Source organism: Octodon degus, unplaced genomic scaffold, assembly GCF_000260255.1.
Source record: "Octodon degus isolate 3935 unplaced genomic scaffold, OctDeg1.0 scaffold00472, whole genome shotgun sequence".
Taxonomy (NCBI): domain Eukaryota; kingdom Metazoa; phylum Chordata; class Mammalia; order Rodentia; family Octodontidae; genus Octodon; species Octodon degus.
In genome coordinates, this window is record NW_004525048.1 from 97,728 (window position 1) to 104,652 (window position 6,925).

The window sequence follows — 6,925 nt, forward strand, 5'->3', positions numbered from 1 at the left end:
TTCCTGCTGCGGACCAGTGCTAGGACTGGGTCTGGGGGTTCCCGGAAGTCGGCAGAAATTCCTACGGACCTGGGCTAGGACTGGGTCTGGGGTCTCCCGAACTCGGCAGAAAATCCTACTCGGCGGGCGGGGTGGGGAGGCACTGCCCAGATGCATGTTCATTGAAGAGCACGTTAAAGATGCTAATTTTAATAGATTTGTGTGTACTATCTGGAAAAAAAAATTCTAGCACAGGTTATCCCATTCAAAACACATATCCCCCTCCTGAACATTTAACAAAAAAATCTGAAAAAAAAATATCCTTGATATATGTGTACAATAGCCAAACATTGGAAAGAACTAAGGCACCCATCAGTAAAGGAATTAATGAAAATATTTTAAATATTCATACACTGGAGTATGACTCAGTCATAAAGACCATATATGCCTATATATTTGTAAAGTTATTGTGCTTCTGTGTGTATGTGTTTCTGTGTGTATATACACAATATTTAGGACAAATGTAGAGTTAACCTCTCTTAATTCAATGGAAAGTAAATTTTGTGCTTATGTTCTTTAGACAGTATATCACATCTAAATCTAACCCTTAACAACTACTATAAAGAGAAAATTATTCAATGTATTAATTACACTGTCTGTCTTTTAACCAGTTTTGCAATTATTTCATTGCTTTGGTTTTGTAATTAAAATGAAAATAGTTAAAAACATCAGTATAATATTATGTTTAAAAATTTACAATTTCTATGATGAATAGAATAATTTTCAATATTCTGATACCATTATGTAATAAGGTTTTACTATAAGAACAGATATAGTACAAGGAACAGGTATAACACAAGAAGTAAAATCACAATGTCAGAGGATGAAGTAAACTGAGAGCTTGCGAACACTAGGAGCAGAAGCAGTCAGTAACAAGGTTTTATACTCCCTGTACGATTTCATCTCTAAGGTTATCTAATTATCCCTTCCAGTCTCTATGTGCAGCCATTAGATCTGCAATGGAAGACTGAAAAACTTGAAAGAATGTTGAAGGATACAATCTGGATGCTGAAGAGTCTGTGTCAGAAACCACGAGATGAAGTCCAAAGAGATTGAAGAGCTCTAAGTTTCTATGACTAAGAAGAATTCCAAATTATTACCAACACCATTTTCTGCTAAGTTTCTCTGGGGCAGAGCTTCACGGCCCAGAATATAGAACTGGCAAGTGACCAGGAAAAAGACACAATGTATCAATTACCAGGGGAACTAGTCAAGTTAATACAATGTATTGACCAATACAATTCAACCCTTGGCAAACTGGCAACTAGACATATTTCTTTAAATGTCTCCAGGTACAGAGATATGCATATTATTATGTCTATTATTATTGTAGCTGTACTATCATGAGTACACGTAGAAATAGAGAAATAATCTTTAGAAAATGTAAAGTATGTTCTTTTTTATTCCTTTCTTTCTATTTGTATTCTTTTGCTTGAATTTTATGATTCAAAATTATCATAGGATTAATAATCCTTAGGAACTGATTCTAAAGGTATCCATATTATCTCACAACTATACGTAGAGCAGAAAGAGTACCCTTATAGTACCCTAATGTACACCTGATCACGGGGTTGTAGGTGGTATTTCGAACTACATTCTTCTACTAACTATTCTGCATTTCTTTTCTCTTCAGATTGTATCCCAAAACTTCTTCATTCTTGTCCTGCTGAGGTTCACAATACCTTCAATCCTGAGGGCTCTGGATCATTTGTCTCATTTCAATAATAGGTTATTTAAGCTTCTCATTTACTACAATTTTAGGTCGTTACAATTCTAACAGTTACTCAAGGATTCTCCTGCACTCCAAGAATAGACTTCCTTTACTCCATTGTGGAGTATTAATCCAAATTCTTCGGGATAGTTTAGGTCAAGAATCCAGGACTGTGCTGTGATTCCTGTTTTAGCTTGCTTACTCAGAAATGAGGAGACCAAATGACCAGGCAGAAATCTCAGATTCCACTCAATTGTATCATTGTTGTGTTTCTTGGTACAAACCTTCCTCCCTTTGGTACTGATACTTCCAATCCAGTAGGAGATCAAATTTTGGAAGCGAAGAAACAAATATAATTTGTGGATCAATTAAGCAAATGGTGAGTGGTAACTTTTATAATCCCATCTCTTGATTTATAAACACCTAAACACGAGCTATGTGAGATAAAGTAACATAAACAGAGCATTGTTTAAAAGCATATACAGACTGTTGAAATAGCTTGTGTCAGGGAAGCAACATACTGCCACTTAGATGACACTGTAACTATGTCTTTGAGAGGAAATTTTACAATCTTATTAATCCAGGTGCTTCTGGATGATGAGATCAATGAACTGTCTAATGAATTCTATGAACACATGCCCATTGCCTTACCCTTTGGAAGGAAAAATGTGTTCCCACATAAGAAACTTTACAGTGTGAAAATGTATGAGAGTGGATGATTCATTCTGTAAGACTGATATTTGTAGATTTTGCAGAAGTATTAAAGATGCAGCAAAGGCAAGTGCCTAACATATTATGCTGTGAAGACAAAGCACAAAATCTTTTCTTATGGAAGTGGTCCAAAATAATCAACCTGCAGTCATATTGCTGCCTAATCACTCCAGAGAGTAGTGTCATTTGGGGGACTCATTGTTTGCTTATGTAGCTGGCATGTTGGCCACATTCATGTGGCTAAACTCAGATACACCTTGGAGAGTCGATGTCCATGTTCCTGAGCACATGTATATTCTCAGCCCTGACTCCATGACTGCACTGTTCATTTGTCCACTGTGCAATATAAGTAGTGTAGGAGGAAGGAGTTTCACCAATATTTGCAGAAGAAGTCATTTTATCTACTTAATTTCCTATTCTGTTGATGTCACCTCTTGGTGAGTGTTCATTTTTGTAATGAAAAGGATTACACCCTTTGCCAACATGGAGAGATTTATCCACACATCTAATCCACAAAATCCTTGTGAATCAATTACTGTTCATGCTCTTTCCATGATCCTTACTATCCAAACAGACTGTTAGCTATGTCCCGTGGCTCAGTATATAGTCAATCATCCGGCATTTTTCCTCCAGGTTCAAAGTACTACCAGGTGCAGTGACAGAAGTTGTGCCCACTATGATTATTTACCTTTAGCACTGAAGTTTAGTGATGTACCACAGTGTGTCTGTAAGGCTACAGCTGTCCAATTTGTGTGTTTTTTTCATAGAGTGAGATGTGATCCATAAATGATGCCCAAGTCTGCTCTTCCTCTGACAGTTGATTATATACTACTTCCATTATTTTCACAGGCTCATGCTGGGAAAAAGTAGGTAATAAACCACGTAAACAATGGGTAATACACCAGGTATACAGTAAGTAATATATGTTACCTGAGCAAATTTCTCTAGTGATTTACTCATATGCACTAGACCTGCCCTATGTCTAACATGAGTACATCATTTCCATTTAATGATGGATGCTTGTTGAGCACGTCCAAACTTATGAATTGATACATCCGATCATCTCCAGATCATGATAGGCAATGCAGGTATCATGCTGACCTGATTACATACATTGAAGCATTGAGTTTCCACTAAAACCGAGTAGTACAAAAAGAGATGTTTCTGAAAAGGAGAGTAGATATCTGAGATGATGCCAGAGAATTGCTCAAAATCTTGAAGTCTTCTGCTGCAATTCAGGCACGGGTGCCTAAGAGAGACTCAAAGATGCATCTTTATCTACTATTCATGCTTAGTGTACAAATGGATCATCAAAGTCATAAGTTTTCAGGGGAGGAGCAACCTGAAGGGCCACCTGTACCTTGCAAGGAATATCTCTTCATGCTGCACCACACTGGATTCCTGGAAGCTTCATTGAGGTAAAAAAAACCTTGAAATTTGGTGAGACTAATTTGCAATTCTGCAGCTTTCAAATATTATAATAGCAAGTTCTAGGTGGCTGCCAATCCCTGCTCCCTAGTCCCAATCCACATAACATCATCAATGCAATGGAAAAATGTGAAAAGTTGACAGAGAAAAGCAATTACTTTTATTATGACCAAAGTTGTCATACAGGGCAGCAGAGTTCACACATGCTTGGTATAATATAAAGAAGATATATTGTAGTCCTTCTCAAAAAAAAAGAAACTGTTTCTGATGGTTCTTAAGATAGACATGAATAAGAATGTGTCTGCCAAATGAAGAGATATATAACTACTACAAGGATATGTTACATCCATCAAGCAAGGAAATCACATCAGGTACAGCCCAGGCAATTGTTTCATGACCTGGTCCAGTATATGGGAATTTACTGTCCTTCTCCAAGCACCATCTATGTTCTGCACAGGCCAAAAGGGGAAAATTGATTGGAGATGTGTTGGTGACCACCGCCTCTCCATTTTCAAATCCTTGATGTTGGCAGTATACTGTGCAATTCTTCCATGAATGTACTACTGCACTTGTTTCACTATTTTATCACTTAAAGCCAAACCTCAAAGCTTTCCTTTGGGCATGTCAAACAGAATATCTACTATTGAATTTTGGTGAGACTAATTTGCAATTCTGCAGCTCTCAAATACTATAATACCAAGTTCTAGGTGGCTGCCAATCCCTGCTCACTAGTCCCAATCCACATAACATCATCAGTGCAATGGAACAATGTGAAAAGTTGAGGAAGAAAAGCAATCACGTTTATTATGACCATAGCTGTCATACAGGGCAGCAGAACCCTCACATGAATTATTAGGGAGCCATTGTGAAGATTCTTCCAATGGCTAAGTGTATCCCTTCCATGTATACATTCCAGAACAGGTGAAATCAATACGGGATGGAGTTCAGCGCCTGTGGGACCCAATGTGAGTCAGAAAATCTCATTGATTCACAGCCTGCAAAGGCCAGTACATTTTGTGGGAGGGGCACTATGGTATTTTGGATTTCATGGAATGTTTCAGTTCAAAACCAACATCCAACAATTCTCAAAATGTGTGATCATTCCACTTTAATCATTGTTCAATCAGCAGGGCAAATGACACTTGGTTGTAGTGGGGAGGTATGTGAAAAATTGACTATACAAGTTCTGTGGATATTAGGATACTTTCCCATAAAGACTTTCCTCTGCTTCATTCAACAAACCGTGGATGTGTGTATAGGCTCAAGAATGGGAGCTTGTTGAGTCACTGGGATTGACTATTACCTTAAATTTAATTAGGTTTCTTTCTTTTGCTTTCAAACCTTTCATTTTTATAAATCTAGCAAAATATTGTAGGATTCTTATGTATTTCACCTTAGGGAATACCATTTCTAAACAGCAAAAGCTGTAGATCTGTAAATGTCTGATTAGTCTGTTCATTGAATCATTTCTACTGCCCTAGTAAGTGTTGCCAGTTGACTTCAGCCACTGTGATTTTAATATAGACCACGGCCACTAAATTTCCTATTGGAGAGTTGTATTCACCAGTCTAAGGTCTGCCATAGAAGGAAGTGTATTGAAAGGCCTTTTTTGTGAAGCTGCTGCTCCCCTCACAAATTTGAATCTCAAAGTATTAGTGAATATAATGTTTTCAGGACCTTCCACATGTGGATTATTATCTTTAAAATTAAAGTTCCAGTTTAGAATTCCACTTTCTTGAGGTAAATCTGGCTAATCCCTGATTAGTAGAAATTTATCATATCTATTGTTGCTTTTATCTCAATTAGTTTTTGAACTTTTATCTCTATTTGTTTCCAGCCATTTTTTTTTTACATTTGACTGAAATCGGGCCCTTGCAATTCCCAGAGAAGCACTTATTCCACTGAGAAATGACCCCTTAGCATTTCTATTTCATGATGTCTCTTAATCGTGTCATTTACATTAAGCCATGAATGATGAGGCATCTCTAACTCATTCACTATGGACAATGTTTTGAGCCAAATTTCTGAAATACAGAGAAACAAACTAATAATAAGGTTCTCTCCTCCACAATTCAAAATATTAAAATAAAAATATCTATTCAGTGTGTCCATAAGGACAAATTCGTCCTGATCTGTGTATATGTTGTCTCTAGCACAATCCACAGAAAAAACATTCACTCTCAATTCTTACCAATAGGCATCTGCTTTAAAAATTGAGAAAACTATGAAGGTCTTTGAGAGAAGAGCATATCTCCACAGGGTTAATTTTATATATTGAAACTTTGGTCAGTTTCTCTGACAGAAACTACTTTGTGTGTCTAAAGGAAATGTTTCATGATGAGTACGTGTCCTCAAGTGTCCCACCAGTATTCTGTTCTTCCCAGGAACCACAGGCTTATTTAGATTCATTACAAGGTACTCACATATCAGATAATGAAAGCAATGATTCCTCTGCCATATTTGGTGGGGAAATCTAGCCCACAGAAAAAAAATCGCACTATCTTCTGAAAAACCCAATACTCTCATCCTCCTATGGATCCTCCCATACATATGCAATCAAATTCAGGGATACACATTGCTTTTCTATCAGTTCCCTCACATTTGTTTCAGATTCCTTGGAGGCCTAGCATTTAGTTTACATTGCAATTAAGACATTCCGAATACAAAATACTGCATTTGGGTCTTTTCAACCTCTCACATGTGTGAAAAGTCAGGTGATATTCTGTTAGGACATAAATATAAATCTTCTAGGTATTATCTGAGTGTAGAATCAGAAAATTCTTTCTCCAATCCTAGCCCATTCCCTGTGAATATGTAGAAGAGCTTCATATTTCCCTGTGCTCCAGGGTCCTACTGAACACAGCCCTGGTACAGCGAGGATGATGAGACATGCTTCCACTCACTTGGGATACCCTGCAACATTCCTCAGCACGTAGCCCACTCACCCATGAGTAGAATATTAAGCTGCATTCGGCGAACCTCAAGAACCAGTCCTAGCTCATGCATAGTGAGTGTGTGGGAGAGCTTCAACATGCC